This window comes from Tiliqua scincoides, chromosome 7 (assembly GCF_035046505.1).
Source record: "Tiliqua scincoides isolate rTilSci1 chromosome 7, rTilSci1.hap2, whole genome shotgun sequence".
NCBI classification, from domain to species: Eukaryota; Metazoa; Chordata; class Lepidosauria; order Squamata; family Scincidae; genus Tiliqua; species Tiliqua scincoides.
Genome location: NC_089827.1, coordinates 11,718,211 through 11,744,494, shown reverse-complemented (window position 1 = coordinate 11,744,494; position 26,284 = coordinate 11,718,211). Strand labels below are relative to the sequence as shown.

General features: G+C 45.1%; 2 pseudogenes; one reads left to right on the top strand and one right to left on the bottom strand.

The window, feature by feature from the left end:
• The window catches only part of LOC136657068 (zinc finger protein 420-like), a 657,687-nt pseudogene that overhangs the window by 349,413 nt on the left and 281,990 nt on the right, over positions 1–26,284 (top strand).
• LOC136658191 (5S ribosomal RNA) lies at positions 12,241–12,359 on the bottom strand (annotated as a pseudogene).

The window sequence follows — 26,284 nt, the reverse complement described above, 5'->3', positions numbered from 1 at the left end:
CAATGAGATGAGTAATAGATTTTCTGCTGTCGTGGTGCAGGAAGGACAGAAAAGTACAGTGAAATCATTTGTACGGCTTTCTGCTGCTGTATGCCGAGAGCTTCTATCCCAAATGTTGTAAATAAGCAAACGAGAAAGGATCATACATCAGATGGTGATTTCATGCCCCAATGCCAATTTCTGTCAGGTTGTCACATGGCATACACCACAGCCAATAACGGTGCCGTTTCCAACGCATACTTTTTGTTTATTTCCAAGTGGGGATTACTCACACTTCTGTTATTGACTTCATCTTTGATTTATACAATTGGGTCCCGAAGTCAAGTATTTAGCTCTTGAAAATTGATTTGACATCTTTTAATACTGCTCCGGAGAAGACTTCTCGATAATTTATGTGAACAAGTGCAGGCTTTGAAGAAAAAAAAGCACTTTCTCATTCATTTGCATAATTAACAAAACCGCAACTGCATTTGTAGCCTAGATCAGAAGTTGCCATCTACTGGAACCCAAGCTGAATTTGAGATATAAAAATAATTAACGTGTATTGAAGAAGAAAGGGAAAGTAATATTCTTCCTGTGTTGTTAAAATGCAAGAGACAAGCACAAAGCAAATGAAAATTGGTATGTAGTCTGGTACTTCCAGAAAACGTACCATTGGTTTCCTTCAGTGCAGTGGTTCCCAAATGTTTTAGGAGTGGGACCCACTTTTTAAAATGAGATTCTATCAGGACCCACCTAGCCTTATGAGGCTTAAAAAAGAAGTTTCACTTTACCAGCTGCTTAAGTCTGATTTTATCCTTTTCCCTATGGGTTGCCTTCTGGAGCATTGTAGAGTTCCACATTCACCAGATCAGGACCATTCTGGTGGCCTTGCATTCCCCTTTGTTTGACCTTCCATAACAGCCAAGGCACAGTTGCCTACATGCATGTAAATGTGCACATGTGGCTTGGTTTCACTTTCCATAGGTCTCAATACATTTACCTTGTCAGCTTGGGGACAGATGGACTTCCTTCTCCAGAGTTTTTGGGGCCTGCATTCATTAGATGAGGACCATTCTGATGGCACTGCATTCCTCTGCCTGCCTGCCTTTCGAAGTGGAGTAGGGTGCGGTTTGCCTACTCATGAGTAAACATGCACATGTGGATCAGATTCACTTTTTCATGGGGCTCAATCTATTTTCCTTTTCTGCAATCAGCTTCTCAGTTTCACAACCCACCAAAAATCAGGTCACGACCCATTGCTGGGTCCCTACCCACAGTTTGGGAAACACTGTATTAATGTATACAGTAAATGAGTATACCAAAGACTGATTTGTGAGGGGGAAAAAAAGAATTAAATTCTAAATATGTAGTCCTTAACTAAGTAGGATCTATAAAGGGAAAGATGCTCTAGAGGCCAATCCTAGGTGTGTGTACTCAGAAGTAAGTATCACTCTGAGTGAGTACACTCAGAAGCAGTGTACTTACTGCCAGGTAAGTATCATAGGATTGTAGCTCTAATAGAGTATTCCAAGAGACACTTTAGAGCACCACTGTCTCCCACACACTTCAGCTCACCTCTTCTGTCTGTTTAAAAATACCTCTGTAGCTGAAGGCAGTGATAGAGGCAGCACTAAAGGCAACAGGAAGGCAGTGTGTTGATTGGTCTAAGTGGTGCTTGAGAACAGGGTGCTCTACACTACCACGCACCAGTCCACTACCCAAAGGGTCTGCTTCACCCAGCCTCATTAGCCGGTCACTCTGATACGAAAGGAACTCTGCCCCTCATGAGAGGTCTTTATTATAACGCCACGTTCCAGTGCTTAGTTCTGACACTAAGAAACATTTTCTGGGGATGAGTTCTGGCTTCAGTTAAGCCCTAGATTGGCATAAACTGTAGCGGCAGCTATACTAGTGGTTCAGGAAATGGAAACAGTTGGTCCAGGGGACAACCTGCACAGCAAATTCCTCTTGCCCCCCCCCCCAGGAACTCCCACTCTCACTGTGTTCATAAAGTTCTCAAGCTCCGGTTCAGAGCAGAGACTGCACATGGAAAGGGGGGTGGTGGTGGAAAGGGCTTTAATTTTCTTTCCTTTTCCCCAGATGTTAAAATATTTGCAAAACTTGGTACAGTCTACAGCACAAATCACTGTTTTCACTCTGCAGGCAAAGTGGATTACGCAGGGTCGTGAAGAGCTGCCTTATACTGAGTCAGACCATTTGTCCAAATCAAGATGTTCTTATTCTGCTGAGCTTTAAATAGATCGTTCTCCCAGCCTGTCCACCCGCTCCTTGTCATTTTATTGATGCTTGTAATCATGACATTACAGCTGCTTCATTTGGGATATTTGTTGTCATCTGATAGCTTTAAGGTTTTCATTATAGTTTTCAGTTTATTATATTTTATTCTGTAAACTTGTAGGTACAGATGTGTGTTCCTCCCATCCACAGATGCAGTGTGGATCCAGTATCCATGGTTTCACTTATCCGCAGTTCTCTGCACACCCCCCGTGTTCATTAACTTTGGTTTTACAACGTTGGAGGCAGGTTTGTCACGACGATTCTGCGGTTCCCCTGGCTGGTTGACGCAGCTCCCCTGGAAACCAAACCATAGTTTGGGGACCACTGTGTCAGGCCACACTCACTGGGGCATTGCAGGATGTCCCTGGTGGTGCCCCCTATCTGTCACCTTGGGTGCTGCCACCCTGGATCTTGCAAAAATTTCATGAGATCCAGTGCCCATAGGATTATATCCTTAACATGTATTTTTCGCTCCTTCCAATTTCCTGATTTCTGTAGACAGTTTCTACTCTTACAGCCCAACCTTATCCACACTTTCCTGGGAGTAAGCCCCGTTGAATCTAATGGGACTTACTTCTGAGTAGACATGCAGTGCCCAACTCTCATGAGATTTGGGTGCCACCATCTTGGACCTCACAAGATTTTGCAAGATCCAAGATTGAAGCACCTGGCTGAACCAGGAAGAAAATACTGCAGGGCTGTCGTAATCCAGATAAGTTTGGGAACCACTGCATTAGGTGCTTATTTTTTTTCTAAACAGCAAAAGGGGTCCTTTGAAATGTGGCAAAACCATAGCAAGGAAGGGGTGGGGACTTTAATAGTTTTAATATGCTCCCACTGTGGTTTTGATAGGTGGGGGAAAGCCTTTCCAATAGCTTTCACTTCTTAATGGAATCCATTGTGCGATCAGCTGAACATAAGAAGAACTCCAGTGGATCAGACCAAAGGTACCTCCATGCAGTCCATGCAAAGACCACTCTTTGGTCTTTCAGCTCCAATCCTCTTCCTCTTCAGAGTGTGATATTTTTCACACTCTGTGTTGCAGCATTGTCCCAACCTCACTGGTTTATTGGCTATAACTTTTGACAGAATAGAGATATTTCAGTATAGTTTATTTCATTGCATTGTGCATGAAGATTACGCATCAGCAGATATATAACATGAAGATATTATTCAAAAATACCAATTTAAAAAAACAAAACATTTAGCCAGTAGTGGTGTCACCCCCAAAGCACATCACCCGGTTCGGCCCACATCCCCTGCACCTCCCTAGCGACACCACTGCTTTATACACATACAGAACACACACATTACAGCCACTATCTGCACCTCACAATTGTGCCTGGGTGTCATGGAATCGAGGAAGATCTGGCAAAGAGATAGGATGTGCTGTCAGCAGTGGCCCCTTTAAGGGTTAAGGCCTGGGCATTCAGCAGAGAGTGTGCTGTATAGCTGCAGCCACTTGAAGGCAATAGGGCCCTCAGGCATAAAAGCACCTGATGAAGGGAGAGTTTGGTGTGAGTACATAAGAACAGCCCCACTGGATCAGGCCATAGGCCCATCTAGTCCAGCTTCCTGTCTCTCACAGCGGCCCACCAAATGCCCCAAGGAGCACACCAGATAACAAGAGACCTGCAAGGCTTCCTGGGAATTGTAGTTAAGAACATAAGGACATCCCCTCTGGATCAGGCCATAGGCCCATCTAGTCCAGCTTCCTGTCTCTCACAGCGGCCCACCAAATGCCCCAGGGAGCACACCTGATAACAAGAAGACCTGCAAGGCCTCCTGGGAATTGTAGTTAAGAACATAAGAACAGCCCCACTGGATCAGGCCATAGGCCCATCTAGTCCAGCTTCCTGTCTCTCACAGCGGCCCACCAAATGCCCCAGGGAGCACACCAGATAACAAGAGACCTGCAAGGCTTCCTGGGAATTGTAGTTAAGAACATAAGAACAGCCCCACTGGATCAGGCCATAGGCCCATCTAGTCCAGCTTCCTGTCTCTCACAGCGGCCCACCAAATGCCCCAGGGAGCACACCAGATAACAAGAGACCTGCAAGGCTTCCTGGGAATTGTAGTTAAGAACATAAGAACAGCCCCACTGGATCAGGCCATAGGCCCATCTAGTCCAGCTTCCTGTCTCTCACAGCGGCCCACCAAATGCCCCAGGGAGCACACCAGATAACAAGAGACCTGCAAGGCTTCCTGGGAATTGTAGTTAAGAATATAAGAACAGCCCCACTGGATCAGGCCATAGGCCCATCTAGTCCAGCTTCCTGTCTCTCACAGCGGCCCACCAAATGCCCCAGGGAGCACACCAGATAACAAGAGACCTGCAAGGCTTCCTGGGAATTGTAGTTAAGAACATAAGAACAGCCCCACTGGATCAGGCCATAGGCCCATCTAGTCCAGCTTCCTGTATCTCACAGCGGCCCACCAAATGCCCCAGGGAGCACACCAGATAACAAGAGACCTGCAAGGCTTCCTGGGAATTGTAGTTAAGAACATAAGAACAGCCCCACTGGATCAGGCCATAGGCCCATCTAGTCCAGCTTCCTGTCTCTCACAGCGGCCCACCAAATGCCCCAGGGAGCACACCAGATAACAAGAGACCTGCAAGGCTTCCTGGGAATTGTAGTTAAGAACATAAGAACAGCCCCACTGGATCAGGCCATAGGCCCATCTAGTCCAGCTTCCTGTCTCTCACAGCGGCCCACCAAATGCCCCAGGGAGCACACCAGATAACAAGAGACCTGCAAGGCTTCCTGGGAATTGTAGTTAAGAACATAAGAACAGCCCCACTGGATCAGGCCATAGGCCCATCTAGTCCAGCTTCCTGTCTCTCACAGCGGCCCACCAAATGCCCCAGGGAGCACACCAGATAACAAGAGACCTGCAAGGCTTCCTGGGAATTGTAGTTAAGAACATAAGAACAGCCCCACTGGATCAGGCCATAGGCCCATCTAGTCCAGCTTCCTGTCTCTCACAGCGGCCCACCAAATGCCCCAGGGAGCACACCAGATAACAAGAGACCTGCAAGGCTTCCTGGGAATTGTAGTTAAGAACATAAGAACAGCCCCACTGGATCAGGCCATAGGCCCATCTAGTCCAGCTTCCTGTATCTCACAGCGGCCCACCAAATGCCCCAGGGAGCACACCAGATAACAAGAGACCTGCAAGGCTTCCTGGGAATTGTAGTTAAGAACATAAGAACAGCCCCACTGGATCAGGCCATAGGCCCATCTAGTCCAGCTTCCTGTCTCTCACAGCGGCCCACCAAATGCCCCAGGGAGCACACCAGATAACAAGAGACCTGCAAGGCTTCCTGGGAATTGTAGTTAAGAACATAAGAACAGCCCCACTGGATCAGGCCATAGGCCCATCTAGTCCAGCTTCCTGTATCTCACAGCGGCCCACCAAATGCCCCAGGGAGCACACCAGTTAACAAGAGACCTCATCCTGGTGCCCTCCCTTGCATCTGGCCTTCTGACATAACCCATTTCTAAAATCAGGAGGTTGCGTATACACATCATGGCTTGTAACCCATAATGGATTTTTCCTCCAGAAACTTGTCCAATCCCCTTTTAAAGGCGTCCAGGCCAGATGCCATCACCACATCCTGTGGCAAGGAGTTCCACAGACCAACCACACACTGAGTAAAGAAATATTTTCTTTTGTCTGTTCTAACTCTCCCAACACTCAATTTTAGTGGATGTCCCCTGGTTCTGGTGTTATGTGAGAGTGTAAAGAGCATCTCTCTATCCACTCTGTCCATCCCCTGCATAATTTTGTATGTCTCAATCATGTCCCCCCTCAGGTGTCTCTTTTCTAGTAGAAAAGAGGAAAGCAGGAGGAAAACAGTAGCAGAAAGAGGAAAGAGAGGAAGCAGAAGGAGGAAAGCTTGAAGAACGGGAGATAGGATTGAGGAACTAATGGAACTGCTGATGGACTGATGTGTGAATGGACTTTGGAGGCTGCTGGAGCAGAAACTGCTGGGGACACTGAGACTGGTGTGTGGCTGCCACACCCAAGACCTGCTGAGGACCAAGGTGCTGCTGTAGTGGCGGGAGGAGCTGCTGGCAGGAGAGGGGAGGAAGGAGGACCTCTGCAGGTGGGCTACCCTGGTGGTGGGGTCCAGCAGTGCTGCAGGGCAGGAAAGAAGGGAAGCTAATTAACTTAAAGTGGGCATAATTCTCCAGGTGGAGCTTGGCCTTGGGATCTGGCAAAACACTGTGGTTATGGCTCAAGTTATCAATGGTTAAAAGCAAGCAATGTTTAAAATCCCTGTTAAAAATATTAAGGATGTGTTCAAGATTCATATATGCAAATGTTGACATTGTACCTCTACAACAAGCACAGCGTTGAGAGAAAATAGTGTGGGTTATTTATGCCTTCTGCTTCACTCACTTAAGCAGCTTTTTTGATTATGATGTCTGAAATGAAATAAGACCTCGAAAACATGAAATGACTGCTTGTGGCTGGACGAGCGTCACTGATTTAATTTTCCTACCAATCTCTTTGACATGCTGACTCAACCAACAAAAGGGGGGCTTAAAAAAAGTGTAGCTTTCCTCCTTTTCCCTGCTTTTGTGGATGGTCTGTGCATTGAACAGTATCATATTTCTCCCCAGTGCCCCTTTGTGGATGGCATTTCATATAGAGCTGTTGCTTCTATATGATACTATTAAAATTAAGACAATGAATTAAGATGCTATTCATTTGTCTCAGTGGCGTTGCTAGGGAGGTGCGGGGGTACAGGCCACACCAGTTGACGTACACAGAGGGGTGACAACACTACTGGCGAAAATTTTTAAGATCTTGGTACTTTCAAACAATGCCCTCATGTTATATATCATTCAATGTGTGATTTTATGCCACATGCAATGAAACAAACCATGTTGAAAAATTTCTACGCTATCAAAATTTGTAGCCAAAAAACCAGCAGGGAAATGGTGCATCGACTCACCCACTACTTGGTGTATTGCCTTGCCCACTTCATGGGAGGAGGTCCATCTTGGAGGTGACACACTGGCTCCTGCACTGGGTGACGTGAACCCTTGTGACGCCACTGAATTCAGACTAATAGACAACTGTGATTTTAACGTACACATATATTGCCAGAGAAAACAATGAGCTTTTCAAAGACAGGGCTTATTTTGCTTAATGCTAAGACTGATTTCATGGTCTCTTAACCCAGTAATTAATAATTTGAAGGCACTTTGGTCAGAAACCTTTTTGATATTTACATTTATACTTTCTGTCAATGTTAGTGGAATATACTAACTAGTGGCCTGACATTTACAGCTCAATTGTAACTAACTAAAGTTTCCTAGCACTCAGCTCACACAGCCATGCCAATGGGGTTTACTCTGCATTCTGCAATGGGGGGGGGGGGGTTGGAGGGATCAGTCATAGAGGCTTCCTCAAGGTAAGGGAATCTTTGCTCCTGTACCTTGGGGCTACATTGATGCTGCATTCGTGCTGAAAAGTTGGGTAGGATTAGGATGTTAATGAGTCAGTGTAGTGGAATTGTGGCAGATTTCCCTGAGAGGATAGGATATGGTGTCAGCAGTAGCCCCTTGTGTTGACAGTATAGGGTTAAAACTTTGACTTGCAATGGGTGTGGCCCATAGCTACAACCTAGTAGGGACAATGAGGACCTGGAAGATAAAGGTGAAAGATCATCATTCTAAAAAGTGGGTCCCGGTGGTCAAAGTTTGAGAAACACTGCTCTGGAGAGGTTTTGACAGGACAGTCCAGGCTGGACCCAGGAAATCTGCAATCTGAATTGCTTTTGTGAGTTGCACAAGCTGAGATCAGCAGAGTCTCAGCCTGTTGCCCAGACGAAGGTTGCATTGCTGCTGTCCTCAAAACGTTCAGGTAATCCAACACCCTTTCCAGATCTTTGTAGCCACTCAGCTGCAAAATCTGAGCCTAACGTTCCCTACAGCATGAAGCCAATTGGATTAGACAGTATCTCAGTATGAATCCAGTCTCTCAGTCCCTGAATCCAGCTTCAAAAGCTGTCGTTCTATACCAGCGACGTGGTTTCTCTCCATGGCACAGTGCCTGGTCATTTGATTGTGATCTCCAACTCACCCTGCCTGATAAAGTACATCACTATCATTTAAGGTCTGATTAGTGGGGGGAAAAAATAGTACCAATGTTGTCGTGCACTTACATGACTGCTCCATCATAGGACAAAGTCTCTTAGAGCTAAGGTTATTAGATTAAGTGAAACAAATTCTTGTAATGTTAATATCCACTTCCTGAGTAAACAAGAATGGCTTTCATCAAGAAGAAAGATAATTACCATTTTCCCCCTGCAAAGAGAGAGAGTTTGCTCTTTTATGGTGTTTGCCACTGAATGTCTGTCTCTACTGTCAAATGTGTTTAATGAATACTTATTCTATAGCACTATTCTGATGGCCCTGGTTTTTGGAATAATTTATTATTATGACAGCATCAAATATAGTTTCCTTTGCTCTTTTATTTAGGAAATGAATTTAAGGCTTCTTGATCCATAGATAGGGTCAAAGTCAGATACCTTACGTCAGTGGTTCTCACACATTTAGCACTGGGACCCACTTTTTAGAATGAGAATCTGTCAGGACCCACCGGAAGTGATGTCATGACCAGAAGTGACATCATCAAGCAGGAAAATTTGCTTGATACCCACACTTGCCCCAGAGTAAGTCCCATTGACTATCATTGTTAAAATAATATACATAGTAGCTTGTTAAAAGTACAGCTTGTAACATTTCTGCAATGCAGTCACAGACCATGGTAGCATCAAGTCTAATATATTAATAATAAAATATTGAAATGAATGGCAATCCACCTGAAATTGGCTTGCCACCCACCTAGTGGGTCCCAACCCACAGTTTGAGAGACACTAACTTACATTAACATAACAAGCTATTTAGATATTTATAGAAGAGGCCACAAACCACTCATGCAGTGGTATCAGAAAGTATCCAGTTTCTGCTCTCAGTGGCCCTTAGGAAAACTACATTTCCCAATGTGCTTGCACTTTGGTGAGAGGGGGATAAGGACAGATATTCGTGCAAACTGAAATTAAGATCTGAGCTAGAATAGTGAGCTTTCATATTTAAGATGGACGTTATGAGCCCCCAAAGTATTATAAATATCCGTGTTTTTTTTCTCCCAAAGTGCCGTCTAACCTAACCCTGTCTTGTTTTCTGACTGGCAATCTTGAGAGCCAAGAAGGACTTCATCCTGCAAGGGATGAGGTCAGGCTGAACTCTTAGGAGAGGCCATGCTAATTAAGGGTCATTTAGGGGAAGTAAGGTTGGAGCCTGTGGGACATCTGTATGTCTCCTTCCCTCTAAGCCAGGGGTATCCAAACTTTTTGGCAGGTGGGCCACATCATTTCTCTGACACTGTGTCGGGGGCTGGGGAAAAAATAATTAATTTACATTTCAAATTTGAATAAATTTACATAAATGAATATATTAGAGATGAAACTTACATGAATGAATGAAGGTCTTGCAATAACTCAAAGCCTATAAAAGGCCTTGCACAAAGCAAGGCTGGCCTTTCCTTTGCTGCCGCTACTGCATCACAGATGTGAAACAGCAAGTAGTGGAGGAAGCTCTCATCCCACAGCTCACGCAAGAGGTCAAACAGTTGCCCTCATGCTGAGAGCAGTTACATCGGGGCAGTGTGGGCTCCAACAAATCTCTGGAGGGCCAGAGGCTCATTGGAGACTGGGGGCTCCCTGAGGGCCTCATTGGAAGTCCTCGAGGGCCACAAGTGGCCCCAGGGCTGGGGTTTGGGCACCCGTGTTCTAAAACGTAAACTCAAGTTTGGAAAAAATGACTTTTTGAAGCACTGCTAGTATGCCTGTGTTGTGCTTCTTGTACAACAGCGCCAGAACTTTGTTTCATGTCTATCATGACATCTTGCACTGTACGAATTTGGCTTGCTGAAAATTACTGCAGCCACCAGTCATTATTTCCAATTATCCTGATGCTCAAAGGCTAGATTTGGTGACAGATCAGAAATTAACTGCTCTCCGAACTCCGATCTGCAGCCTGCCCGCTCATTCTCCTGGCGATTGTTTTACAATGCGTAACACACAGTCGGTGTCTTGCCATTCCGCACCAGGATTTTTAAGCGCTTCCTCGGAGAAGGTGAAGCCTGGATTTCCAAAGCACGAGGTTACATTATGTAAAGCCTGCTTGTAAAATGAACACAAACATTCAATTACCGACACACATAGAATATCCAATGTTGATGCAACGTTCGTTTCGGCAGGCTTGATTGACAGGGCCCAGCTGTTTTGACAGAAAATGCTGCCGGCAGTGATGGAGTGTGAGAAACAAGAAAGACACTCTGGCATCTCAGAGTTGTTTGCTGGGGTTGTACAGGTTGGACTTTGTTATCTGTGGGGGATCTGTTTCCGCCCCCTCCCCCCCCGGGTACAAAATCCTTAAATAATGAGATCCATGTGGTTCCTGGGCAGCCCAATTCTAACTTGCCCTGGAGCAGGAAAGCCAACAGCTCTGCCCTGCATCCAGAACAAGGTTGGGAATGTTTGCGGCTCAGCCAGAGGCAAGGGGAATTCCTTCTCCTTACCTTGAGTAAAGCTGCAGCACCCCCAATGGGGCTACTCAAATCCGCGCCACCTGAAGAGGTGGCACCAATCCGAGCAGCCCAGAGCTATCCCAGGCTTCTCAGGACAGGGTTAGGATCTGGCATAAGTACCGGATTCTGGCCCCGCTCTCCAGCAGCCCACCCACCGCCCATCCTGGAACGCATGCTTCCCACGCTCCCCCTCCCCAAGACCCCTGCACCAGCCTTTCTTGACTGGTATGAACTTGCACCTTCCCATTGGCAGGAGGCCGGATCAGGCCCCTGTGGGCCAGTGCACATCTGTGTGCCAACCTGGCTGACTCAAGAGGAGGCTCAAATGTGCTTTACAGCACGTTTGTGACACTCCTGGGCCGGCGTAAGGGTCTTAAGCTGGCCCAGTGCAATCTCAAGATTGTGCTTGAGATTGCGCTGGAAGTGCTCTCCAGCCATTTCCAGAGGTATCCTGAGCCATAGGGAGGCCACACAAACCTCGGAATGCCTCCCAGAGGGTTCTGATAGACACTTCTAGTTTTTTTTTTTTTGTCATGGAAATGCATCTCAGAAGCCTCTGGGAGGCCTTCTGTGGCATGTGGAGGCTGCATGCAACCTCCATGTGGGGCAGTGTGCAAACTCCACTGTGGTGTGGGAGGCCGTGTCTGTAGCCCACTGCCCCAGCAGGCTTTGCAGTGAAACAAACCGGGTTCAAATATCTCTATTCTATCAAATGTTATAGCCAAAAAACCAGCGTTGCCCTGCCCATTGCAAGGGAGGAAGTTCATCACAGTGGTGATGTTCTGGCCTCCCGCACCAGGTCACACAAACCCTTGTGACGCCACTGGATGCAAAAGAGACACTAGCAACAGGCATTGGAGAAGACTTCATGCTGCAATTGGGCAGAGGGGCTGTTGTTCTCCTCTTGCAAAATGTAGGAGGGCACCACTTTAAAAGGTGCCTCTTTCCACTGTTAGCTGGGGGTTCATACTGAGTTTCTATAGCTTTTTTTAAAACTAGGAACCCACCCATTCAGAATATGCTTATTTACCCAAATTTTAAAAGCAAAATGTAATAATGAAAGCAGAAGTTGGCTGGAACCTTAGCCAAAGCAGAATGTGCATTTGCAGCTGAAGATAAAAAACGATTTCAGTAATACACTTTTGGCTAACGTGTGCACGCTTGCAAGAGCTACTCTCAACTTGTGTTTAATGAAGAGCTTAATCACAGAAGTTTGGACCATTTTCAAATATCCTTAGGTTCTCATTAACACCTAGGCTCAATGGTGCTGTTAGTCCTAGTGAAGTTTTAGCTTTTATACATAGGAAGCGGTATGGTTGGCAACCTTCAGTCTCGAAAGACTATGGTATAAGCCTACAGCACCCGGTATTCCCAGGTGGTCTCCCATCCAAGTACTAACCAGGCCTGACCCTGCTTAGCTTCCGAGATCAGATGAGATCAGGCATGTGCAGGAAGTGATGGGCAAGAAAACTGGGCAGAAGCAGAAATGTTGCAGGGTTAGGGAGCTTCAGTGTGTTACCCCTGCTGTGGTGTGGATCCTGATCGCCCTGTCCCAAGATGGAAAGTGTCTTTTTAAAAAATTAACATATAGCTGGGGGGACATGATCAGTATCGAAACTACTAAAGGCCTCCTCCCAGGGCTGTAGCTAGAGGGGCTGCAAAGCACTAAGTTTTACAGGTGCCTGAATGCACCATACAAGTGATCCCCTCCCCTTTGGAGCCTTTCCTGGTGGTGGGAGCAAAACAGAGGCAAATGCATACAGCGTCAGTTTACCCAAAACATCAGCACAGCCTTGTAGCCCCCTAAAGCCCTTCTGATCTTGCTTTCTCCCCCTTCTCTTCCACACAAACATCCAAGCAGATAACTCGGTTCAGATTCCACTTTGGCAGGTAAATATGACTTGCCTTTCTAGCTAAACTTAGAGTTGTTTTTTTAAAAATAAATGTTATGTTCAATGAATGCATGACAAGGAAGCTGGAGCGCATCATGCTGCAGGGGTGACACATGGGGCATTTGTCTGAAAGGGGCTGAGATACCTGCATGGAGGGCTTTTCTATCCAGTTTACAACCAGGATGATCAGGGGTCCCGGAAGCAGCCCTCTTCATATACAGCTTGGCCCATTTCAGACATACACTAAACACACTGCCACCAGATGGTGTGGCCAGCAGGGGAATGAGCATTAGAGGTGTGACTAACAGCCATGATCCCGCTCCCCTTTCACACAATCACTGGACATTTGGACAGATTATGAAAAGGGTTTCTGACTACCCATTAGGTAGTCAACATTCCTTAAAAATGGACAGCATCAACATACTTCAATCATTCTTTCTCTGATACCAAATTGTGCCAGTAAATCCCTGAATGGTTTTTAAGAAGGGCCTTCTGTCTACAGCAGTGATTTTCAACCTTTTTCATTTCATGGCACACTGACAAGGTACTAAAATTGTCAAGGCACACCATCAGTTTTTGACAATTGACAAGGCACACCATGCTGTTGGTGGGGGGGGGGCTCATATCCCCTAATGGTCCTATTAATAAATGACCCTCCACCAAACTCCTGCGGCACACCTGGAGATCATTCATGGCACACCAGTGTGCCACGGCACAGTGGTTGAAAATGGCTGGTCTACAGTACTAGATATCTCTTTGGCCTTTTACGGGTGAAAAGACACTTCTAAGCCGTGTAGTTTTCACATCGTATTGAAGAGACAATATTATGGACTCTTTCTTCTTAAAAACAAAATGCTGAAAAAGCACTACAAAAGCATTTTGGGGCAAGCAAGTGTCAAATGGTTTCAGGAATGCAATATTTTTCTTCGATGACTTCCAGGAGAGTCATTATGTTTGTCTGCTGTGCTCAGACCCACAGCGAGTCTTGTAGCACCTTAAAGAGTAATAAATTGATTATGGCATTATTAGAGCACATAGGCATGAGCCTAATTCAGCAGGTGCATGTACCTGATGAAGTAGGCACTTGCCAGGCCAACTTGTACCATACACAGAACATTATTCATCTGTAAGGTGATATAAGGCTCTGTTTTTTCTTGGATAGTGTTAAGTAAAACAGCACACCAGTGTACATCATTCTTCTAAATTGTAAGGGAGAAGAGTATAATTGTAATCAGAGAGCTTCCCATGCAAGAAAGATGCCTCGAGCCAGCTGGATTGGCAATTTCTGTCAAGAGTAATATAATCCAACCATTAGCTGAATGGCAGCCAGTAAAAAAATCATTGCCTTTGTGTGGCAAAATGGCTCTCGTTTGATGCATGATTCCTGATTAATGCTTTACGAATGGCTCTTTGGCCAGCACGTGCTTTCAGTGATATGTAGCGATGGGGACACCATCCTTTGATGGAGTTACATACGGATCTCATTAGTGCCTGGGTGAGAAACTCGATTTGCGAAAGCACACAAACACGGAGCAGTCCTCATAAACAACTTGCAAAGATATATGTGGGAAACGAGAGCCTCAACAGCAGCCGTTAGTAGGCGGACACCATATTGCCGCGCCGGTTGCGCCGTCTCCCTTTCTAGGCAGGCAAAAACGAACATTGACAATTAGATCGTGCAGGTAGCCAGACACAGACTGCTCTGCAGAGAGGGGGGGGTGGCACTCCTTCCAGCTCTGACATATGGATGATGCAATTGCCAAGTCCCCTGGCATGACTGGCATCAGTGCAAGAGCACATGAGGAAGGGGATAAGCATGTTTACTGAAGAGTGGCAGCAACAAGAAAAGGAACATTCTACAGCAAAACTGAATTCCAGGTATCACTGTGCATGGTAATTGCTTTGCCCTTTAAGAAAGGGAAATCGCATTATATTCCTGCACTGTTTTGTCCTAAGGAGGAATAGTCATGTAGCCGAATTAGAAAGGGAATATGGCCAATATAACCTTGAGTTATAAGGCCTGCTGATCTTCTACAATCTTTGGCAAACACTCAAGCAGCATTTCAAGGCATAGCCTGAAGACCAGTGCTGGAGTTCCACTGCGGTCACATGATCTCAGCGATTTTCAACATTTTCAGCTCATGGCACACTAAAAGTATCAAGGCACATCATCAGTTTTTTGACAATTGACAAGGCAAACCACACTGACAGCAGGGGCCCAAATCCCTCAGTGGCCCTGCTAACAAACCAAACTCCTGCGGCACATCTGCAGACTATCCGTGGCACGCTGGTGTGCCACAGCACAGTGGCTGAAAATGGCCCCGTTCACTCAGACAGTATAGGAACATTGACCCCAAAACTTGGACTTTGAGGATATTTGAGCGCAGAAGGTCTGGAGATTGAGCTATTGCCTTGCCTGATAAGCTAAGCAAGATCAGCTGAGAAGTGTGAAGCAAGGTGGAGCTGGCAAGAAATGGATAATATCTTGAGAACTGGTGTGAGGTTTGATTTGCAGCTGCCTGTGGAAGCTCAAAAGTGCAAGAGCTGGCAGGCCAGGACAATGACTACACTATGAAAGGGAAGATCTAGAGAAATGGAGGGTTCTATGAGTCTCTTTCATGGAACAATCTTTGGAAAATTGTGGAGTATTGTGTCCAGTTCTGGTCGCCGCATCTCAACAAAGACATAGTGGAAATAGAAAAGGTGCAAAAGAGAGCGACTAAGATGATTACAGGGCTGGGGCACTTTCCTTATGAGGAAAGGCTACGGCGTTTGGGCCTCTTCAGCCTAGAAAAGAGGCGCCTGAGGGGGGACATGATTGAGACATACAAAATTAAGCAGGGGATGGACAGAGTGGATAGAGAGATGCTCTTTACACTCTCACATAACACCAGAACCAGGGGACATCCACTAAAATGGAGTGTTGGGAGAGTTAGAACAGACAAAAGAAAATATTTCTTTACTCAGCATGTGGTTGGTCTGTGGAACTCCTTGCCACAGGATGTGGTGATGGCGTCTGGCCTGGACGCCTTTAAAAGTGGATTGGACAAGTTTCTGGAGGAAAAATCCATTACAGGTTACAAGCCATGATGTGTATGTGCAACCTCCTGATTTGTCAGAATGCCAGATGCAAGGGAGGGCACCAGGATGAGGTCTCTTGTTATCTGGTGTGCTACCTGGGGCGTTTGGTGGGCCGCTGTGACATACAGGAAGCTGGACTAGATGGGCCTATGGCTGATCCAGTGGGGCTGTTCTTATGTTCTTATGAAAAACTCCATTAAACATGTGGTTTATGGTCAGCCTGCCTATGTAAACCTCCTTGAATCTAGGAGAAAGACGGTATACAACTACTGTAATAAATAAGTATTTGCACCTGCAAATAAATTCCTAGTTTATCTCAGGAACACACATTCTACACTCTTCTATACCAGTGGTTCCCAAACTGTGCATTTGTGGTGCATCGCTGGTTCCCAACGCAATTTTTGTGGGTCATGAAACTGACAATTAGACTAGATTATGACTAGAAAAGATAATTAGATTAGTCTATGTGCATCAAGGTTAAACAATCTGCTACTTGCAGGGAGCATTGTGGCCAAATAACCTTTATAACCACTGAGGCTTGGTAAAGCCTTTTTTTTTTTTGGATGGGGGGGGGTGTTTGGTCCCACTGCTAAAAAGTTCGGAAACCACTGAACTCTACATTTTAAGACAATGCTTGCTAGATGGGCAGATTCTATAGAGTGATGTGATGGGGGCAAATTTTTCATAACTGCACATCAACGTCTCATGACTGCATAACAGTGTTTCTAATCACATAGGTTTAGCTCAAGGATTTTCATAGTTCACCATAGCTCCTGTCAGGGTCAAAAGAGGGGCTGGCAGGGAGTCACTAAGCCAAGGAAGTAGCAACTAGTGGTTAGCATGCTCACTCCCATTCTGTTCCCCTCTCTTTCCTGTTGGAACATGCAGCTTACCAGGGAAGCTGGTGTAGTGAATCCGCAGCTGCCAGCCCAGGAGTTCAGGTTAGCCAGTGGGTTCTATGGGCAGAACCTCCCTCCTAGGGCAGAACCTCAGGGGTCTCAATTAAAATCATAGGACTATTCAGATCCATAGGAGGTCATACAGGCTCAAGAGCTCACACAGATCTCTCCTGCAAAAAGTTAAAGCTGTTTCCTTCAGTTTCTCACATGTCTCATCCCAAGGCCTTGAGGGCACACCTTTTAAAGATACCCTGCATATCAGCTTCCCATCTCCATGTCTTGAACAAAGAGGAGGTGAAACGTTGAGAAACTCCTCAAAAGCCCATTTTAAAAAATGGAGGTCCTTTTTTTTCCTTGCAAAGCAAAAGTTACACAAATTGGCTGTTATGGTTCAATTTTACTTTTTACTCGGTTTGTGAAGTGTTTGAGATCAGACAGTATATTGTGCTGTCATTTGCACCTCAGTAGGTTTCTGGTGAATAACAGTTCAGATTATTTAATCCTTCAAGGGAAGAGGCTTTGCAACACTACAAAGCTTCCTGGAGAAGAGAGCTTGATGATCTGCCGCCTTCACGGGTAGCTGAAACAAAGTTCCACTATTAACCGAGCATTTGAAACCGAAAAGATTTAGTGCTCAGTGCAGGAATATGAGATGCCTCTTTTTAATGGTAATTGTTTAATTCCAGCTACTCAAAGAATATTAGTTCAAAAACAGCAGACATTTCCACTCATGCGGTGATAACATCAGGATACCTTTTCTTTACTTACCTTTTGATCAAAGCATTGCTTGCTACTAATATTTTCTACTGGTAAATCCTATTGATTGACATTAACAGAAGTGCAGTGCAATCTTATTTTATGCTGGAACAGGCAGGCCAGGAGATCTGTGCAGTGTCCAGCGCAACATTGGGGCCCAAAGTGGCTCAGCCGGAGGCAAGGGGAAACTCTTCCCTTTACCCTTAGGTAAGCCACTGCAGCCCCAATGGGTCTCCTCGGACCTACGCCACCTCTGGAGGTGCGCTTAAATCCTAGGAGAGCAGAGCGGCTTGCAGCCCCTGTGCACTGCTCGGTAATGAGGGCTAGGATCTGGCATATCTGATGGCAATGTTCCCTGCCCTAGCACAAAATGAGCAAGTCCTTTTGCTTATTTTTGTTGCTTCTCTACAGAAGCAGAGGTAGGCTTTTTGCACATGACAAAAGCATCAATGAAAAGCATCCCTCTTAAAATTTAGTCAGTCTCCGGGTTCTATTGTTCTCACATATATATTGGCAACCTTCAGTCTCGAAAGACTATGGTATCGCGCTCTGAAAGGTGGTTCTGGCACAGCGTCTAGTGTGGCTGAAAAGGCCAATCCGGGAGTGACAATCCCTTCCACACCGGGAGCAAGTGCAGTCTGTCCCTGGTCTGTCTCCCTGGCTATGGGCCTTCCTTCTTTGCCTCTTAGCCTCAGACTGTTGGCAAAGTGTCTCTTCAAACTGGGAAAGGCCATGCTGCACAGCCTGCCTCCAAGCGGGCCGCTCAGAGGCCAGGGTTTCCCACTTGTTGAGGTCCATCCCTAAGGCCTTCAGATCCCTCTTGCAGATGTCCTTGTATCGCAGCTGTGGTCTACCTGTAGGGCGCTTTCCTTGCACGAGTTCTCCATAGAGGAGATCCTTTGGGATCCGGCCATCATCCATTCTCACGACATGACCAAGCCAACGCAGGCGTCTCTGTTTCAGCAGTGAATACATGCTAGGGATTCCAGCACGTTCCAGGACTGTGTTGTTTGGAACTTTGTCCTGCCAGGTGATGCCGAGGATGCGTCGGAGGCAGCGCATGTGGAAAGCGCTCAGTTTCCTCTCCTGTTGTGAGCGAAGAGTCCATGACTCACTGCAGTACAGAAGTGTACTCAGGACGCAAGCTCTGTAGACCTGGATCTTGGTATGTTCCGTCAGCTTCTTGTTGGACCAGACTCTCTTTGTGAGTCTGGAAAACGTGGTAGCTGCTTTACCGATGCGCTTGTTTAGCTCGGTATCGAGAGAATGAGTGTCGGAGATCGTTGAGCCAAGGTACACAAAGTCATGGACAACCTCCAGTTCATGCTCAGAGATTGTAATGCAGGGAGGTGAGTCCACATCCTGAACCATGACCTGTGTTTTCTTCAGGCTGATTGTCAGTCCAAAATCTTGGCAGGCCTTGCTAAAACGATCCATGAGCTGCTGGAGATCTTTGGCAGAGTGGGTAGTGACAGCTGCATCGTCGGCAAAGAGGAAGTCACGCAGACATTTCAGCTGGACTTTGGATTTTGCTCTCAGTCTGGAGAGGTTGAAGAGCTTTCCGTCAGATCTGGTCCGGAGATAGATGCCTTCTGTTGCAGTTCCAAAGGCCTGTTATTCTCACAAATAACCTCTTATTTACTATTCTGACCTTAGTAATATTGAATTAGGTGAGTCACTAGCAATGATTTGCACAGACATGTCTTCCTTATTGTGGACAAAAGGAGATTGTATTCATTGCCCTAGTCTAGATGCCTGCCAGTCACTCATCTGTTAAGCATGCTCTATGTAAACCCTGCTTCTCACAACAGTTATGAAAACAGCTACCTTCATTGTCTTGACATTTACTCAAACTCTTTCCTCCACTATACTCTCTTACAGCCCAATTCTCCCCCCCCAGTGCAGCTGTGACGAAGCAGGAGGCTTCAGAAGGGTATGTGAAGTTAAATCCCCTTTTTTGCTCTGTAAACCTCATGCCCCACAATGGGTTTCCCCATTGCTGGCACAAGTCTGAGAAGAGAAAGGGTGCAGGAAGACTGCTGACAGAAGGGGGGATAAGATCGGGCCAGTGCCATCACCACTGGATCCACCTTCCTCGCACCCTCCCCACTTCCTCCTCCTCTCCCTGCCCAGTATTGGGGAAAAAGTTTCACAAGACCATTTTAATATGCATCTCCTAAACCAATCAATTTTGGTATTTCTAAAAGCAATAGGAAGAAGATTAATTAAATGAAACAATCTTATTACTTATTGGCAAAAAAGGATTTTTTTTTCCCCACTCCCTTCCCCCCTTTCTTTATTAGGAACAGTTTCTTTATTTAATCATCTGAAGACAGCCACCGTTCCTTTTGCTAAAAGGCAACTTCACATTCTGTCATTGCTCTGCTGGTTAGTTTAAATTCACCAGATCACACCGGCCTTTGGTTCAGATTCAAGAGAATGACTGATCAACTCTAAGCGACAAGGAAGCAGATAATTAGATCCTCAGAACTGTGTACAGAATTAGTAACTTGTGTTAAATGTGGAAATCCATTAAAGATTAGAAAATTTAACAACAATCAGGTTGAGTAATCTCAAACCCCACTTAATCACAGTCTGAGTCTACTTGCTTCGTGTTTCATCCTCGGGCCAACAAATTGGTTTGGGAACTTTTCCAATTCATGTATGCTATTTATTTCCCAAATTTATAGCGGATTCTAATTTTATCCCAAACGCAGAACATGAGCTTTGAGTCTTGACTGAGTGCAGTGCCTAGATACAACTTACACCATGGAGAAAGTCACTTGGCTCCCTTAAGTGCTAGTCATTTACTCCAAGGGTACTGAGAGAGAGTTTCCCATGAATGGGAATAAGTCTCAAGGAAAATGGATAGACACTTGTATGTTTACTAACTGGATGCCCTCCAAAGTTTCTCTCTCAAGGAGGGTCATCATTGAGGTTGAGACTGGACAGAAAAAAGAACTGTTAGTCACATAGAACAGGAATAAAATGGCAACTCATGTATAAATTAAATGGTCTATTAGAGATATGTTTTATTTATACAAGGTTTCTCTCCATGAAGTAATGAGCTATAAGAGAAATGTTGACAGACCTCTCTATTTTTGCTTCTAGATTTTCATAAACAACTTGAAAACTATCAATCCAGCCTGCAGGAGCTCCGTAACTAAAACCTGACAGGAATACTCAGAAAAAAAAGAAATAACTCAAGTGCCATTTACAAAATTAAACTGAAAGGTGTGTTGTAAAAACATGCAGCAATTTGCTTTGTAATTAATGAAGACCACCGAATGTAGGAATGTAGTAGAGGCTGCTGAAAGTCTGCACAATATTTCTAGAGAACAACTGAAATGTGGTCGAAGTTTAGAAGGTTGACCTGTTGAGAGGATGGCATCAAAGGGAAAAGATTTATCATTGCTACTCATTTAAAACCATTCAGATGAATATTTGCCATGTGTGTGCTGGGTTATAGTCATCTGTAGTGAATGGCCATGGTTCTAATTTTTTTTTTTCCTTAATTGGAGAAACATTTTTTTTCTGCCACTCAATATAGACAATGCTGACCTAGATGAGTGCAATGGTCTAAAGACCTACTTGAGGTTATTATTATTAAGAATATTTATATTCTGCTTTTCAACAGAGTAGTTCACAAAGTGGATAGACATAAATCAATAAATGCTTCCCTATCCCCAAAGGGCTCATACTCTAACATACATACATACATACATACATACATACATACATACATACATACAGAAAGTTGTTGAGTATATTTTTGCATGAACATAAGAACATCCCATCTGGATCAGGCTTAAAGCCCACCCAGCCTCCTTCTTAAGTACTTCCAAAGTGATCTGATAGAAATGTAAAATCTTTCTAGGTCAGTGGTTCTCAAACTTTTACCACAGGGACCCACTTTTTAGAAAGAGAATCTATCAGGACCCACCACGAGAGATGTCATGGCTGGAAGTGACATTATCAAGCAGGAACATTTTTAACAATCCCAGGATGCCATCCTACCCACACTTACCCAGGAGTAAGTCTCACTGACTATTGTTGTTAAAAGCATATACATAGTAGTCTGTTCAAAGTACAGACCTCTAACATTTACCCAAATGCAAGCACGTACTATGATAGCATCAAGTCTAATATATTAAAAATAAAATATTGAAATGAATGGGGACCCACCTGAAATTGACTTGCCACCCACCTAGTGGATCCCAACCCACAGTTTGAGAAAGGCACTTGAAGTCATCCCCAAAACTGGAAGTACCTTTCCAACACCTCTGAGAGGTGTTCTGAGGCCTAGAGAGGCTGTATGCCAGCCTCTCTGGGGCTTAGAAAGCCTGGGCCTCAGATACAACTGGAAGGTGGCTCTGGTCATTTCCAGGAGGTCAGGTGGGACCCTTCAGCATGGGTTTGGAACTGGCACTGAGTCAAATCTATGGGTTCCGAACCCATGGATAAAAGAGCCCACTTTAATATAAATAATAATTGGTAGCATTTCTATAGTTTTTTTACAGTGTTCATAGCTCTTCACATCCATGAGCAACATACCATATTTTTCGCTCCATAAGACGCACTTTCCCCCCCCAAAAAAGTGGGGGGGGGGGAGTGTGTGCGTCTTATGGAGCGAATACTGCAAAAAGAGTGCATGTTGGGGACCTTAATGAAGGGGGGATCTTCATGCCAGTTTATGATCCCATTCATCCTAATAAAGGGAGGGATCTTCATGCCAGTTTATGATCCCATTCACCCTAATAAAGGGAGGGATCTTCATGCCAGTTTATGATCCCATTCATCCTAATAAAGGGGGGGATCTTCATGCCAGTTTATGATCCCATTCACCCTAAGAAGGGGGGGATCTTCATGCCAGTTTATGCTCACATTCAAAAAATGTCATTCAAAAAATGTGGCATTAGCAATGCCTTAGATGGAAGTGAAGATGGTATCTTATATGAAGACAGCGAAGAAAGTGATGTCAGTGATTGTGAGCAAATGAGCTTCATAAATTCCGACTCTAGCAATGATGAGTTCTTGGGGTTTCCAGAAAACTAGAGTACTCAAACCTTTAAGTCTCTCCATTTGTTAATGACAGTGATAATGGTTCTTAATGCCACTGTTGACTGCTGTTCACTTTACATGGTTCAAATGTTATTCTGTTATAGTTTATTAAATATTTTATTACACTATTTGGTTCAGAATATTTTTTTTCCTGTTTTCCTCCTCTAAAAAATAGGTGCGTCTTATGGTCAGGTGTGTCTTATGGAGCGAAAAATATGGTAATCCTTAAAAAAAACCCTGTAAGGTACATCTCCCCATATTATAGGTAAGGAGCAGAGGTTGAAACCCATTTGCTTGCTTAAAGTCTCTTAAAGTTCACAGTAAAAGCAAGATTTGAGCTTGGTTCACAACTCAGTCTGTTAGCCATCAGAATACTCTAACTCACGCTATTTGCAGTATGCAAATTAAATTATAATATGCCGATTATGACAGTCAGAAGAATGGAGAACAGATGGGAGAATTTCTCCAATTTGTCTTGGAACTGCTTGGACTTAAGAAGGGACATTGCCACAATTCTCCCGTAATTTATCTGCTCTGGTTCTACTTTGCATACGTTTTCTCCTCTCCAACTCTTGGTTGCTTTGAGGTCTAATTTACACTTAGTGAATGGACCATTAAAGTGAATCTGAAAGGAGGCAGGATGTAAGAAAGAACCATTAAAGACAGTGAAGATCTATAGAGCTTCTACAAATGGTTATCATTCAGTGTTATCTGATTTATACAGGGAAACTGGGGAAATTGGTCCCTAGATAAAATTATGCTGCTGTCTTCTTGAGGAATTTATAAACAAGTAACTTGGGGCGGATCAGCTGTTAATGCGAGAATAGTCAAGTATACTAACTGAACTATGAATTAGTGATTAAAATAAATAACTCGGAGCACCCTATCTCCCATAGCCCTGGTAATCTTATTTACAATTTGTTGGGTGGAAGAAAGATGTTTTTGTTCGCAAACAACCCTGCATCTTCGGTGCCTAAAGAAAATTATGTTAGAAAAATATTGATAGTAATTTGTCTCATTTGCATAATGTAGATTAGGAGGAATGTTATATGGTTTCACAAAACTGTACTCGCAAAAAAGAACACAGAAATCACCTGAATGCCTCTCTGCCATTCACTAAGGGGGAAGGTGGTCTTGGCTGTTTGCCGCCACCCCACAATCACCTTGTTCGTGACCCCCCTACCTGCCATTTTAATTGGAAAACATATCCTCTGATTGAAAAAGCCAGTGGAAACCTTTTTTACCCCTTCTCATAAAAATAGTGCATTTTATGGAACTGAGTGGAGGGAAAGAGTGAAAGCTGTGATTTTCAACCTTTTTCAACTCACAGCACACTGGCAAGGAACTAAGGCGAATTCTATGCTTGGGATCATTAGAAAAGGTATTGAGAACAAAACGGCTAATATTATAATGTCGTTGTACAAATCGACGGTAAGGCCACACCTGGAGTATTGTGTCCAGTTCTGGTCACCGCATCTCAAAAAAGACATAGTGGAAATTGAAAAGGTGCAAAAGAGAGTTACTAAGATGATTGCTGGGCTGGGGCACCTTCCTTATGAGGAAAGGCTACGGCGTTAGGGCCTCTTCAGTCTAGAAAAGAGACGCCTGAGGGGGGACATGATTGAGACATACAAAATTATGCAGGGGATGGACAGAGTGGATAGAGAGATGCTCTTTGCACTCTCACATAACACCAGAACCAGGGGACATCCACTAAAATTGAGTGTTGGGAGAGTTAGAACAGACAAAAGAAAATATTTCTTTACTCAGCGTGTGGTTGGTCTGTGGAACTCCTTGCCACAAGATGTGGTGATGACGTCTGGCCTGGGTGCCTTTAAAAGGGGATTGGACAAGTTTCTGGAGGAAAGATCCAGTAGGGGTTACAAGCCATGATGTGTATGTGCAACCTCCTGATTTTAGAAATGGGCTATGTCAGAATGCCAGGTGCAAGGGAGTGCACCAGGATGAGGTCTCTTGTTATCTGGTGTGCTCCCTGGGGCATTTGGTGGGCCGCTGTGAGAGACAGGAAGCTGGATTTGATGGGCCTATGGCCTGATCCAGTGGGGCTGTTCTTATGTTCTTATGTGATCCTTTTTTTGACAATTTACAAGGCACACTGTGCTGCCAATGGGGGCTCACATCCCCCAATGATGCTACTAATAAATGACCCTCTCCCAAATTCACCCTCTCCCAAATTCACCTGGGGACACCTGGGAACCATTTGTGGCACCCCAATGTGCCCACTGCACAGTGGTTGAAAATGGTTGAGCTAAAGTATCCCTACCCCTCTGCTACAATTTGGAGTTCCCTTCTAGCATGCTATTTAGAAAACATGCAAACAAAACCTAAAGCAAGGTGTCAAACATAAGGCCTGCGGGCCACATGTTCATTCTGGAAGCTCCTTATCCAGCCCCTGAAATAATTGGGCTCTCCCTGTGAAGATATAAAGAGAGGGTAGAACCACGTCCACTGCCCTAAGTGGACAAAAGATAGTATATTAATGAGAAAAGTAAATCACAGTCCAATTCTATTGGACTTTAGCGTTGGCGGAATGAGCATGAAAAAATGTTGTGAAGAACTTTCCGGCAGCACTCTCAGTAGCACACTGCCGGGATGCTGGCAGGAAGACTGGAGTCTTCCCATGTACATTGCTGGGTCTCCTGGCATCCACTGGATTGTTGGCAACCTTCAGTCTCAAAAGACTCTGGTATCGCGCTCTGAATGGTGGTTCTGGAACAGCATCTAGTGTGGCTGAAAAGGCCAATTCGGGAGTGACAATCCCTTCCACACTGGGAGCAAGTGCAGTCTGTCCCTGGTCTGTCTCCCTGGCTATGGGCCTTCCTTCTTTGCCTCTTAGCCTCAGACTGTTGGCCAAGTGTCTCTTCAAACTGGGAAAGGCCATGCTGCACAGCCTGCCTCCAAGCGGGCCGCTCAGAGGCCAGGGTTTCCCACCTGTTGAGGTCCACTCCTAAGGCCTTCAGTTCCCTCTTGCAGATGTCCTTGTATCGCAGCTGTGGTCTACCTGTAGGGCGCTTTCCTTGCACGAGTTCTCCATAGAGGAGATCCTTTGGGATCCAGCCATCATCCATTCTCACGACATGACCGAGCCAACGCAGGCGTCTCTGTTTCAGTAGTGCATACATGCTAGGGATTCCAGCACGTTCCAGGACTGTGTTGTTTGGAATTTTGTCCTGCCAGGTGATGCCGAGGATGTGTTGGAGGCAGCGCATGTGGAAAGCGTTCAGTTTCCTCTCCTGTTGTGAGCGAAGAGTCCATGACTCGCTGCAGTACAGAAGTGTACTCAGGATGCAAGCGTCCACTGGAGCAGGTAAGAAACTGGGTGGGGAGGTGGGAGGGTGCAGGGAGGATGTTGGATGGGGTGGCTCTGGCTGCAATAGCATGTTCTGGATCCTATCCCCCTTTCTTGCAGCCTACTTTCTCTCCTTGGACTTGTGCTAGAGTAGAGCCAACCTGCCCCCCCTCCACTGGATACAGCATGTCCCTTTTTGGCATGGCTGTACCAGAGGGAATGGGTGGAAAGATAGGACTGGGCTCTAAACAAACTTGTAAGCAAACTTGATTCATAAGAGGGGCAGATGCTTTGTTGTTAACTATTATTATTCCAAAACTTTAAGCACATCCTGTTGAGCGTCGCAGTCTTTTTTTTTTTTTTTTTGAAATATCGATGCAGACTTGGCAGCAGAC